A 14,890-nucleotide genomic window follows, 5' to 3' on the forward strand; every position below is an offset into this window, starting at 1 on the left:
GCCACGGAAAATTACCCCAAGAATAATTTCTCCGTTTAAAAATACCTCCCCCCACAGGAAAATCCCCAGACAATTCCAACCCCGCTAAAAACTTCCTCTTGAACATTTCCACATGTAAAATTGAGAATTTCCCTTTATCATTATATATATATATATATATATATATATATATATATATATATATATATATATATATATACACATATATATATATATATATATATATATATATATATATATATATATATATATATATATATATATATATATATATGAGAACAGGTACGCCAGATTAAACATATAACATTTACGTAAAAACATTAGATTCAGTAGAAACAGTGGGGGACCTTGGAGTCTACATTAACAGTAGGCGAAAGTTTGATAAAAATGCATCGCTTACATTTCGAATATTGGAATTTTTTTTTTTGCAGGCCCCTCTCTATATATTAAAAATTTAAATCAAAGATACCTGCATAGTAGTTTAATACGTAAAGCAGTTCCCGTACGTAGTGCAAAATCTCTCTATTATAGGACTATCCTGAATAAATTCATTAAATTTGACATGAAATTTTATGCGTATCAATTTTCTATACTATAAAGTGTATATTATATAATAATAAATACATTAATAAATCTCATCCAGCAATGTAAACTTAAAATAAATATATTTTTAATTATTCGAATTATTCATAATTTATCCCTTATCCTAAAAAATAGTTTGTTTTAAACTTCATTTTTTTTGTTCATTTTGATAGTAACGCGGGGCCCTTTCAAATGCGGAACCTGACTGGGCCCGACCGCTCCATTCACCCTTTATCCGACCCTGATCACTTATGTCAATAAATGCAAACTCCAGTCTACATATTCTAAAACGTTCGCTTCACAAATTCAGTTTGCACAGCTTTAAAATATTATATAAAGCAATGGTTAGCCCTACTAAACCGATACAATGGTATCCATTGTACCGGTTTAGTAGTCTGCATGTGGAATCCCTACAGAGGCATGTGGCAAGGTTAATTCTGCATCTGAAGCAATTACCCTACAGTCAGCCAATACGTAGTTTACACCTTCCAAGCTTACAGGTTCATAGAATTAGGGCTGATTCGATGAATACAATCTGATTCGTCCATCAAACTGATAATGTGGACTTGAGTATGTTTTTTAGATTTTTGTATTAAAGGACAACTAGGCAACACCCTCACAAGGTATATCCCCCCAAAATAAATAAATTTATCATTCTACATTCGTTATTTCCTCATTCTTTATTTTATTTCGTTCATTTGATTCATTCTTCCTATATTCATTCATTCATTCGTCCTATCTTCATTTTATTTCATTCTTTCAAAATAGATGTCGAGGTTTGCTTTTTATAGAAATATGGGTATAAAACCAGGCCTATAAGCAGACATTACTTTCGGAGAAGAAACCAGAAAAGTTCGCCCCCCCCCCATAAAAAAAACAAGTGAACATAAAAAACAAGTGAAACAAGCGAGGTTTGCTTTTTAGAGAAATATGGGTATAAAACCAGGTCTATAAGCAGACATTACTTTCGGAGAGGAACCCAGAAAAGTTCGCCCCCCCCCCCGTAAAAAACAATTAGCACTTACTCATTTTCATTCAGGTCAACTTTTTTAATCTTAAATGTTTGAAGACTAGTTTCTTGTGGAGTAACATTGACAGCTTCGCGAGATGTCTCTTCTTTCATGGCTTCATTGACTTTGTCTTGTTTCTTTGCTGATTCAGAATGACTGGGTGTCGCAGTGCTTGCAACATCATCTATAAGGAAATTACATATTAAACGCTTGTAACAGGTGTAAGTCCATATAAGATCCATCTTTCCGAAGGAGTCGGGGGAGCTATTTCAGGGGATTAGCTTCTGCAAAATAATCTAATTCAAGTTGTTTTTCACAAGAATGCTGTGGGGGAAGAATTCTTCCCCTCTTTGAGGAGAGTGTCCGCTACTCTCTGTTGTTATCTACTGTGAGCATTCTTCCCTAAGTATTTTACATTAAGGCAACCAGAGCAAACAATATGCACGCATATTTAACTTGTCACCTTGACAAACGATAGCATAAGAGAAGAAAGCTTCAGAAGGGTGGTTGGGGGCTGGAGTAAGAGTGAATGAACCATAGGGATTAGATAAAACCAGAAGAAGCTAAGGACAAAGCACCAGCAGATAAATGATCAAGTGTACCAGATGCATAATGATACTTTCTGATTCTGCAAAATAAGCTTACCACTGTTCACAGCAGCATCATATCTATTTTTTCACTATGCTGTACTTGGCTTATCACAAGAGATCATTTAGGCTGCAGGCATTATCACAAAGGATTAACAAAGGCCCTAAAAATAGACATTAAAAAGAATAAACATAAACTTTGTAAAGATCTAAAGTAGGTTAATTACCTGTTCTGCACAAAATACATCAGAAAAAAGTTCTATCCTGAAAACAATCCTAATAGACAGATAGATGTTTATTCAAAAGAAAAAGCCACAGGGCCATGGCCAAGACAAAATAGTAGAATAATAATAGTCGTACAATAAGAAGCAGTAATACAATAAGCGAGTCATACTTACTCCCGCCATTGGGAAGGCGTCAGGACATCGACACGTCAGGACCACTACCGTCAGGACATCGACAAAATCCGTCATAACATTGACAAAAAATCGGTCATAACATCGACAGTCATAACATCGACAGGCACAATCACTACCCGTCAGAACATCGACACGTCAGTTCATCGATAGTCGCAATCGCTACCTGTCAGAACGTCGACAGTCATAACATCGACACGTCGTAACATCAAAATATTTTTTTCATAACGAAAATCCGTCAGAACCACTAACCGTCAGAACGTCGACATTCATAACATCGACACGTCATAACATCTAAAATTTATTCATAACATCTAAAATTTTAAAACTTTAGTTTTTGGGGTTTACGGGGGAAAGTTACCTAGGTTAGGTTACGTATTTAATATATGCTATGCTTTACCCCCACCCCCCTGATGTGCAAATATATAGCCGAAACTTATTTCTAAACTTTTACATACTTATTACTATTATATAAACTTATAATTTTTTTGCATAACGAAAATCCGTCAGAACGTCGACAGTCATAACATCTAAATTTTTTTAGATGTTATGTCGTGTTATGTCGATGTTCTGACATTGTGACTGTCGATGAACTGACGTGTCGATGTTGTGACTGTCGACCTTCTGACGGGTAGCGATTGTGACTGTCGATGTCATGACGTGTCGATGTCCTGACGTTTCGATGTTCTGACGGATTTTCCTTGTTGACGAAATGACGTTTAGTGCTTGTGACGGTTAGATGAAATGGTAGCACCCCCCCAGCCGTTTATCCGTGTCATTTAAACATTTGCCTCTCATTTACTCGGACTACCTGTCTTGGCTTTTTCTACAGTTAACCATGTCTTGATGTCTACTGTAAAATACTTGATTTTCAATTCAAAATCAACGGACTCGGTCGAGGCCGAAGGCCTACTCCTAAGGCATGAACTCAACAAATACAGGGGTTTCGATAGGAGGGGGGGGGGCAGGATATTTGCCTCCTCCTTTATTTTTGAAAATAATTATTTTTGGTTCAATATCCTCATTTGAAATATTTTTTTTTTGTATTTTCACTAAAAAACAGCATATTTACTCCTCACCCATACACTTTGAAAAATAAATTTTGATCTGCCCTCTCCCCCATATATTCAAGGACTGATGCCACTACCAACACACATAAAACAAAATACAAAAAACTTACACATTCAATAATATTTTCAGCACTCATGCGGCGTACTTACAGTGTTCATTTGAGTAGTCAATATTTGTTTCTAATGATTAACAGCTAGTTGTTCTGAATGGACTATATAGGCATAAACACAGCTGTTCAAAGGGGGCAGGAAAGGCTGCACCAGGTGCCATGGTTGGGAGGTTGCCCACTTTAATTTTTCTTTTTTTGCTTATATTTGTGTCAGGAGGGGGGCACTGTAATTAATTTTTCCCAGTGCACTACCAACCCTAGGAACAGCTCTGGGCATAAGGAGGGGGGAGGGGTATAGAGCATATATTACAACAAAAGCAATGATTATATTGGTTAAAACCCTAGACGAGGGGGGTTTCATTACATTGGAAATTAGAAGCCTATTGGATTAGCAGAATCAAACTTTCATGAATGAATTCATAACATAAATGTTATCCCGGAAAGATGCTCTCAAGATCTTGATTTTATTCTTTCCTTATTCTAAGGCTTACAAAACTTTATAGAAGACAATTCTACAGACCTAGGCTGACCTGTTTTAGCTTTAGAAAAAAAAATCTCTTTAATTTTGATTTGGGTTTTCTTTTCTTTGATTTTACATTATAAATCAGAGTTAAAGAATGTTACAAGGTTCAAACCCCTCATTTGGGCATTACGTGTACTTTAAATCTACTTCTTAAGTTTTCGGTTTTGTAGGCTAGCCTAACATAAAGGTTAAGTTCATCACATGTCTGTGGTCTCTAGTGAGAAAAAGAGTGGAATTAGCTTCTTTAAAAGACATTCTTTGGGCATAGTTTAGACTCTCAAAACATACTTAGGCTCTACAACAAACAAACAAACTACTTGTCAATTTAGGCAAACAAAAAGCCCCTCATCTAGAATTTTACCTTCTATATGATAAGAGCATTGGTATAATCAAAATAGCAGATTCTCTTTGCAGTTTGCAAATTTATCCAAAATCCAATTAAGCAAAAACCAACTTTTTTTAAACTTTTATCAAATAAACTTTAATGTTTAGTCCAGTCTAAGGGGGACTTAGATGAAAATGGATGGCGTGGTAAATTATTTTGGATTTGAGGGCTTGACTATTTTGGTTTTATTTGAGTTAAGTGGTGTGTTATATCTGGGATGCAGGTAAATTGGGATCCACACCACATTCCTGGAGTGATGGTGGGGCCCAATGTGGGTGGTACAAAAAATGAGCAATAGAAGGCTCCCACGAATACAACATTTATTCTACAAGTACTACCTATGTCTCAAGCTTTACAGTATCAGGTTATGCAACAGAGACCAGGATTTAATCAGGCTAAACTATCACCACATGTCACATCTCTAGCCCCACACAATAGGCTTAGTCAGTATCAAATTTATATCTCACCACACTCTCAAAATAGATATACAGTCCCTACATTAAATTCATATGAAGTTTTGAATACAATAGATAAAAACTACCCACCTCTTCCCCCAGATGAAACCATGAATTTAGGAAATGCAAACCGTGAAGAAGTGGAGGGCATCATAAAAATTTTCAAATCTAAGATTATCTCTTGACTTAGGAAAACGAGATAAAAGAGCTATTTCCCCAGCCCTCCTTGAGGAAAACGGTTGAGCAGTAAAAAGTTGTTACACAGCTCCTACTACTTACCAGCCAAAAATAAGGTAATCCAGATTCTGGATAGATTTGATAACAGAGTTATCTTGTCTAGCAAAGATGAAACAAAAACCATGTCTATGGAAAGAGAAACCACTCCAAGCCTTAAAGAACCTTTGAAACCTGAGCATTTTGAACAGGGCTGTTCTTTTGCACAAGATCTTACATCTAATCTCACATCATTCTGCAAAGATTTCTGTTCTTTTAACTCATCTTTGTTCTAAGATCTTACAGCTCACTGATGTAAGCAAAAAGTGTGAAGGATGCCATCTTTCTGCCGATGAGAGAACTTTGATGATATAAGGGCCGTTTTTTAGCACTAAGAGCTTACATCTAAGATCTTGCATCTTTCTGCAAAGATTATCGTTTTTTAACTCATCTTGTTCTAAGCTCACTGATGTTAGCAAAAAGTGTGAAGAACGCCACTGTTCTGCCATATAGAACAATAATGATATACTCATCATTGTTCTCAGACCGCTGATCAGAGCAGAATGATGAAAGACGTTTGCATAAAAACGACTAAAGATGTAAAATCTTAGTTCAAAAATTTCATTTTTAAGCGTTTTCTGACAAAAGATGTAAGATTTTAAAACATTGATGAGTGAAAAAACAGGCCTATACTCATCATTGTTCTTAGACCGCTGATCAGAGCAGAATGATGAAAGACGTTTGCAAAAGAACGCTATAAGATGTAAGATATTCTCAGACCGCTGATCAGAGCAGAATGATGAAAGATGTTTGCATAAAAACGACAAGATATGTAAGATCCTAGTTCAAAGATTTCACTTTTGAGTGTTTTCTGACAAAAGATGTAAGATCTTAGAACATTGATGAGTGAAAAAACGGCCCTAATATTTCTACCCATTGAATCTGACGTTGTAAAAGCATTGATAATTAACAAAGTAAGTGAAACAGAAGCCCAAGCAGATGTATTTAAACCCACATATCAAGGAGTAATAAGAGGGAAACCGAAAGAAATCCCCTTAGATGAAATAAAGAGATATCGAATCAGAGCTAAATGCTTCAGCGAAACCTATAGCAAGATTGAAAAGATTTAATAGACAATTAAAACAATTGGAAGATAGCTTATCTATTTGTATTACTATGGAGAATAATCTTTTGCCCTAAGCTCATTGGCTGTATTGAAAGTAAGGGAAATTCAAGAATTCCAAGGGCCTATTATCCGGTGCTTCAAGTGGCAAAAGTATGGCCATATGTAGGCATAATGCAGGGTACCACAACCAATTTGTCTCTGATACGCAGGTCCCCTCCAGTCAAAAGATTGTGAACTCAAGAAAGCAACAGAGAAAGAAGTGAAGTTTCAAAACTATAGCTGCATAAATTATAAGGGAAATCATTCTTCCATTTCAGGTTTATGCGTGGTGGGAGAACAAAATAGAAATATTATGAGATTAACTGAAGAAAAAAACAAGGGATTCAAAATGGCTTCTGTAGCAAATAGATCTTATGCAGATGTATTAAACAGGAACAAATGCATGGAAATTAATAGAAAAAAAAACGAGCTCCAGACATATATTTTGTCAAAGCTAGTGGTTTTTGTTTCTATTGAACCAGAAGTGGTTGACTTGAAAGATTTGAAAATACAAAAAAAGGTCCAGAAGTTATGCTCTCTTATAATAATAATAATAATTCTTTATTTCCATAATAGCTTATAGCTAGCAGCGGACGTCAAACAACAAGAAAATATAACACATGAGATCAGATAAATAAATATAAAAATAAATAAACTTTTTCACAACTTTTTACAGATATCCATTTCAACTAGTTCCTCATTATAGTGTTTCACGAAGTATGGAAGAAACGATGATAGGTACCTCTTTGATGCGTTTCGGGGTGGGAGACAAAGGAGTTGACACGACGAAGTTAGGGCTCCTCTACGGGTTTTTGGCTGACTGATCTGTGATTCCTGGAAATCCGGTAATATTTTGCAATGGACATCAGAGATTAGACATTTTTTCCCGAAACGCATCGTGAGATCGTGGCGCCTTTCAGATAGTTTCTGAAGCCTCAGTTTCTGCAGGCTGTCCTCATAGGATGCATAATTTGCCCCAAGCATTATTTGGCACGCCCGCTTCTGAATATTTTCAAGCTTTTCGGTTTGGATAGCCGTTAGACCTGGGTGCCAAACGGGACAAGCATACTCGGTTTGCGATCGGACATACATACGGTATAGACTGCGCATAATGGAAATTTGGATATTGGACCGCGTTAGGCAAGCAAAGGATTTTAGGCATAGGGAAGCCTTTTGGAGGATAGACTGTATATGTGGATCCCTTTTCAGGTTGTTTTTGAAAATTACTCCTAGGATTTTTATTTCATCTTTAGCTCATCTTTTATTTCATCTTTAGTAAGTCCAGTGTCTTCTTGGGACGGAATTGCAGATTTTAAAAAGCCAACACGTAGAATATAGCTCTTGGTTTCACTAACTGTAAGCATTACATCTTCAAGATTATGCTTTAGCTGGGAAAATATTGATGAGGTGGTGATTTCGTCTGCTAGGCTCGCTAAGGTGCGGAATGATATGCTTGACAGGTCGTCAGCAAACTTGTAGCGACTTTTTATTTGTGCTAGGACGGGGTTAAAAACAACCGAAAAGATCAGTGGTCCTAAAATTGGCCTTTGGAGTGCTCCACGCCACATGTCTATGGATTCGGATGCTTCATCCTGTATGAGTGAAACATAGTCGTTTTGTTTGTGATGGACGCTTGTAACCATTCTCAGAAGAAACTGTCAAGCACATATTTCTTTAGCTCGGTTAATAGCTATCAGATGTTGCATGCTTTCAAACACCTTTCCTATATCGCTGGGAAAGATTTCTGCGTATGACTCTTTCATCTCGAGATGTTTTATCAGATCGTCAAGAAGACATACAAGATAGTAGCAAGTACTAGGTCCAGGCCTGAAACCAAATTGCCGAGGGTCTAAATTAGCTTCAATATCTCAATATAAATATTCACAGATAAAGCCCTCAAACACTTTGGAAAGGCACGGGGTTTTTGAAATCTGGTGAAAATCGTTAGGGGAGAGGTGTTTTTTTTATTTTAGGAATGGGAGTTATATATGATCTCTTGAAGAAATCTGGGAATGTACTATCTATTAGAAATTGATTCAAACAGGTAGCCAAAATAGGACTAAGCTCCTCAGAGCAATGAGCTATCAACCCAATAGGAATTTCTAGAGGGTAATTACTCTTCCTGAGGTCCAGGCGTTTGAGCTTCTCGCATACTTCATGGGGGCGAATGATCGGAAATTGTTCAATGGGTCCATTTTCAGGTAGCTCGTCAAGAGGTGGGTGTGTGCGACAAATATTTGAAAAATGTGTGTTGATCATATCAGCTCTCAGAGGTTCACCATCAGAGCCATAGATTGTCAGCTGCTTTCGAGTCCGTCCCATAATCTCCTGGACCTTCTGGTGGAGTCTAGAGGGGTTAGACTTCCAAAGCTTGTTAACCACTTGAGCACCAAATTTCTTTTTAAATTTCTTTATTTTGAGACATATGACATTGGGCATTTTTTTAGCCTCATCTTGATATCCCAACTTATAGAGCTTATTTCTCGATTTGATTAGATCCTTAATCTCTTTAGTCACCCACGGCTTATTTTGTGACTTGACCAGGATTGTCTTTTCGGGAAATATTACTTTATATTCTTGGAAAAGCTGAGCAGTGACCTCTTGCATCATATTGTTGCCGTTCCTCATAGTAAGGACTTTCGACCAGTTTTTCCTAGCTAGCCACTCTCGGTAAATCTGGAGTGGTTCTTGAGTTTGTGGGCGGTACTTCACCACTGACTGGGATCTGTCAGGGGTTTTTTTGCTAGGCTTCCATATTACAGTAAGGTGGTCACTCATACCAATAGCGGGGAGAGTGTAGGGGGGAAAATAGCGGGGAGAGTGTAGGGGGGAAAATGAACGCATTATTTAAAAAAAAGTTAGAAGCAAGTGAAATCTCAAAGCCGACCAACATGTCCCCTTAAATGAGAGTATTATTATTCAGTACCCAATCAGTCAAAAGAATTAAAAAAGACTTAATTGAAAGCTTTGCAAGGAATAAAGAAATTGATATTATTTGCCTTCAAGAGACATGGCTGACAAGCAGAGACACGTGTATAATGAAAGGTTACTACATAATTAGAAAGGATAGAGAAGAAGGTAGAAGAAGTGGATTGCTTACAGCCATTAAAGACAATTTACCACCAGATGTTGGATTTTGGATTAGTGGTGAATCAGAAGGCGGAAGTGTTATTGTGTAGAGTTTACAGAGATAGTAAACCAGCACTGATATTAGCTAATGTGTACAACCCAGAAGGGAGCAATATGGATTTGAAAACAGTGTTTAAAACAGTAAAAAAAACCAGTAAAACCAACACAAGAGTTTTTAATAGTAGGAGATTTTAATGCCCAATTTGGTGTGGTTGTGGAAGTAAAAAGTAGTAGTGGAAGTGCCTTGAAGGACAAGATGGCACCACATAGGCACCACATGGGTTACGCACTAGAACAAATTTGCACATGGGATGGTATTCTACAATTGATTTAGTCTTTACATCTGCTAGAATGGCAACCAAGACAGCTGTCACATAAGAAAAACAATAATCTCACCAGTGACTGCTAACCTGTAATTGTGGATATTGAAGGCAGAATTGAAAGCCCAAAAAAATGATAGCCAGGTAAAAAGAAGTTGTAACATTAAAGTTTCTTTTGAATAATCTTTTTACATTATTACCGTCCTTTCAAATAGTCAACTGATTTCTTGTTACCCTTTAAATTCAGGATAAGAATAAACAAGCCACGACTTATGCAATACTTCTGCTTTACAACTTTTATAATAATAATAAGTAATGTATTAATGCATTATAGAAACTTATTATAAGGTAAAATAACCAAAAATGTACATACAGGTTTGAAGATATAGGAGATAAGATTTATAAATTCCAACAGCTCTTGCTGGAGACAGCAGAAAAAACATTATCCTACAGAGCAAAAAAGGGAAGAATGTCCACAGAGAACCTGTATGGCAGAATAGTGAATGTGAAGATAACAAGAAAGCACTAAATAAGGCAGCAAACAACTACAATGAAATCCTATCAACAGTTAACAACATCATTATTAGTTAATGAGGCCTGAGATAACTGTTGTTTATGAAGACCAAAGATAATTTACAATTTCTTTATTTTTCTCGTAAAAATATTTTTTTTGTATAATAAAAAAGATATTTTTATTTACGAATTATAACTTAGCTTAGACATTACAGTTTTTCTGTGTAGTGATGATTATGGAGAAATGGGGACTCTTTCAATTACTACTGCTGTAGCACTTGGATGAACCTTGTAAAATTAGTTACTTTATGCTAAGAATAGGGAAGTGAATATCATTGATGGAATAACATCCATTTAATGAAAATTAGAATATATAAATTGCTCAAGTAACAAATTAATTCAAATAAATAAATTAGTAAAAGCCCCTTAATTGAAGACTAAAATATACAGACAAAAAAACTCTAGAGAATCGCATAGGATTTATTGAACATTTGAATATACGCAAGATCTGTGTGAACAACAAAGCTAAAGCAAAATTTGCAGATGTTAGTAGAGATGCCCCTATTGATCGTGACAGAACCACGTGGTTTATGGTTTTTTCACTGAGAATAAAAAAACAGGATTTTTCTCACTTGAAAAACCATGAATTTTGTCACATTTATGGTTGTCTTCATGGATGGTTATGGAGGATTTATGGTTTTCGTCAGTGAGAATTTGAAAAAACAAGAATTTTGTCACATTTATGTCTGTTTTTATGGTTTTTGTCAATGAGAATTTTAAAAACAGGAACTTTCTCACATTTTTGTATGTTTTTAAGGTTTTTGTCAGTGAGAATTTGAAAAAACAGGAACTTTCTCACTGAGAAAACCATAAACCACGTGGTGTAGTCACGAGTCAGAACACCTGCGCTGTCGACCTCAATTCACCTATCGTGAAACAATAATTCCCCTTAGAAACAACAAATTAATTTCCCCTTTCTTGACAGATCAATCAATCAATGACATCATCTGTCAGACTTTAAAAATTTTCGCCTAGAAACATTTCTCCAGGAATAGATCCAAATCATTAATGTCTTTGCCTCGGGAACAGTTCTACTGGTCGAACTCCAAATGATATTAATAACCAAAGGCCATTGAAACAATTAGGCAAGAAACATCTTAGCGATGAATTGTTTTAGCGCGCGAAAAGGTTTCATATTAATTTGAAATGCGTTAGCACAGAGATGCCAATAACAAAGTAACACGCTGAATTTACGTTTAGGGATTATTTGGGCGAAACCGTTTTAGACAGGTTATGGAACTATTTCGGCGAAACAGATAGAGACATTTTAAAAGAAGATTTTTGAAGAGATTTTAGAAGAGAATTTGAGTGTGGTCGTTATAATACACAAGTTTCATTTGAACAGTGTTGTGAGGTCCTCTAACCCAACCCCAAAGGGTTCCAATCCTCCTACCCCAACCCCGAAGGAAGCCCCCGGTCCTCAAAGCCCCCCAAACTCCCAAAGGCCCTCCACCGGTCCCCCAAAGGCCCACCCAGACCCCCAAAGGCCATCCCCAGGCCCCAAATGTCCCCCAGGCTCCCAACTGTCCCCCCGGACACTCAAAGGCCCCCCAAGCTCCCAAAGGGCCACCGGCGCCCCAAAGGCCCACCCAGACCCCCAAATGCCATCCCCGGGCCCCCCAAAGGCACATCGAGCTCCCAAAGGACCAACGGGGTCCCAAAGGCCCTCCACCGGTCCCCAAATGTCCCCCAGGCACCCAAAGACCCTCCCGGCGCCCCCAAGGCCCACCCCCACCCCCCAAAGCCCAACCCGGACCCCAAAGCCCCTCCCCCGGTCCCCCAACGGACCCCCGAGCTCCCCAAGGACCCCCGCCCCACAAGGGACCCCCAGACCCACAAAGGCACTCCCCGAGCACCCGTCGTTCGTTGATGTGTGTTGTCTGAAACCTATGATTTGGGATGTGTAGTTTGCTACTTCAGGCTTTTCTGAGCTAAGGTTTCCTAGTATTTCCTAGGTGAATGTTGTCTGAAACCAATAGTTTGGGATGAGTAGTTTGCTATTTCAGGCTTTTATGAGCTAGGTTTCTTAGCCTTTCGTTGATGTGTGTTGAGTGAAACTTATGATTTGGGATATGTAGTTTGTTATTTTTGACTTTTCTGAGTTGGATTTCTTAGTCTTTAATAGGTGAGTGGTGTCTGAAACCTATGATTTGGGATTTGTAGTTTGCTATTTTCGAATTTTCTGAGATGGATTTCTTATCATTTCATAGGTCTTACTTTTCTGAAAATTATGATTTGGGATGTCTTGTTTGCTATTTCAGTCTTTTCTGAGATAAGTTTTTATAGTATTTCGTAGGTGAATGTTGTCTGAAACCAATAGTTTGGGATGAATAGTTTGCTATTTTTGACTTTTCTGAGCTAGGTTTCTTAGTCTTTCGTTGGTGTGTGTTGACTGAAACCGATGATGTGGGATATGTAGTTTGCTATTTTTGACTTTTCTGAGCTGGATTTCTTAGTCTTTCATAGGCATGTGTTCTATGAAACCTATGATTTGGGATGGGTGGATTGCTACTTTTGACTTTTCTGAGCTGGATTTCTTAGCCTTTCATAGGTGTTTGTTGTCTGAAACCTATAGTTTGGGATGACTAGTTTGCTATTTTTGACTTTTCTGAGCTAGGTTTCTTAGCCGTTCATAGGTGAGTGTTGTCTGAAACCTATGATTTGGAATATGTAATTTGCTATTTCCGACTTTTCATAACCGGATTTCTTAGTCTTTCGTAGGTGTGTGGTGTCTGAAACCTATGATTTGGGGTGTGTGGGTTGCTATTTTTTTGACTTTTCTGAGCTGGATTTCTTAGCCAGTCGTAGGTGTGTGTTGACTGAAACCTATGATTTGGGATGGTTAATTTGCTATTTTCGACTTTTCTGAGCTAGATTTCTTAGCCTATCATATGTGTGTCCTTTCAGAAAATTATGATTTGGGAGATGTAGTTTGCTTTTTGGACTTTTCAGAGCTAGGATTCTTAATCACTCATAGGTGTTTGTTGTCTGAAACTTCGAGTTTGGGATGAGTAGTTGGCTATTTCAGACTTTTCTGAGCTAAGGTTTCTTAGTATTTCGTAGGTGAATGCTGTCTGAAACTTATGATTTGGGATATGTAAATTACTATTTCGGGCTTTTCTGAGTTGGATTTCTTAGTCTTTCATAGGTGTGTAGTGTCTGAAACCTATGATTTGGGATGTGTAGTTTGCTATTTTCGACTTTTCTGAGCTAGGTTTCTTAGCCTTTCATAGGTATGTGTTGTCAGAACATTATGATTTGGGATGTGTAGTTTGCTATTTCAGGCTTTTCTGAGCTAAGGTTTTCTAGTATTTCGTAGGTGAATGTTGTCTGAAACCAATAGTTTGGGATGTGTAATTTGCTATTTCCGACTTTTCATAACCGGATTTCTTAGTCTTTCGTAGGTGTGTGGTGTCTGAAACCTATGATTTGGGATGTGTGGGTTGCTATTTCAGGCTTTTCTGAGTTGGATTTCTTAGTCTTTCATAGGTGTGTAGTGTCTGAAACCTATGATTTGGGGTGGATGGATTGCTACTTTTGACTTTTCTGAGCTGGATTTCTTAGCCTTTCATAGGTGTTTGTTGTCTGAAACATATAGTTTGGGAATGACTAGTTTGCTATTTTTGACTTTTCTGAGCTAGGTTTCTTAGCCGTTCATAGGTGAGTGTTGTCTGAAACCTATGATTTGGGATATGTAATTTGCTATTTCTGACTTTTCATAACCGGATTTCTGAGTCTTTCGTAGGTGTGTGATGTCTGAAACCTATGATTTGGGGGTGTGTGGGCTGATATTTTTTGACTTTTCTGAGCAGGATTTCATAGCCATTCGTAGGTGTGTGTTGACTGAAACCTATGATTTGGGATGGTTAATTTGCTATTTTTGACCTTTCTAAGCTAGATTTCTTAGCCTTTCATAGGTGTGTCCTTTCAGAAAATCATGATTTGGGAAGCACACAAAAACTTACACATGCACACGAAAACTTACATGCACACAAAAACTTAAATGCACACAAAAACTTACAAACACACACACACACACACAAAAAAAATACACACAAAAACACACAAAAAATCACACAAACAATACAAAACTTACACAAACAAAAACAAAAACACACACACACACAAAAAAAAAAAAAAACTTACACATGAAAACAAAAAAAACTCAAACACACACGCAAACACAAATACACACACACACTAAAAAAAATTAAAACAAAAATAAAGAAAAATTAAAAACAAAAGAAACTACTAACAAAAAAAAACACAATAACACCGGCACACGAAAACTAACACACACACACACACGAAAACTTACACACACACGTCAAAACTTACACACACACACACAC

The 14,890-nt window shown here is 37.2% G+C and overlaps 1 long non-coding RNA gene across 1 annotated transcript in view; it reads right to left on the minus strand.

Annotated features, from left to right (window-relative positions):
• Window positions 1–1,603: 1,603 nt before the first annotated feature.
• The window catches only part of LOC148942587 (uncharacterized), a 51,187-nt gene continuing 37,900 nt past the window's right edge, over window positions 1,604–14,890 (minus strand). Inside the window, exon 2 of the long non-coding RNA XR_016143082.1 lies at window positions 1,604–1,776. This is a non-coding gene — a long non-coding RNA (uncharacterized LOC148942587). The remainder of the gene's footprint in view (window positions 1,777–14,890) is intronic.

Source organism: Artemia sp. Qi Xiang Cuo, chromosome 16 (genome assembly GCF_049724085.1).
Source record: "Artemia sp. Qi Xiang Cuo chromosome 16, ASM4972408v1, whole genome shotgun sequence".
NCBI classification, from domain to species: domain Eukaryota; kingdom Metazoa; phylum Arthropoda; class Branchiopoda; order Anostraca; family Artemiidae; genus Artemia; species Artemia sp. Qi Xiang Cuo.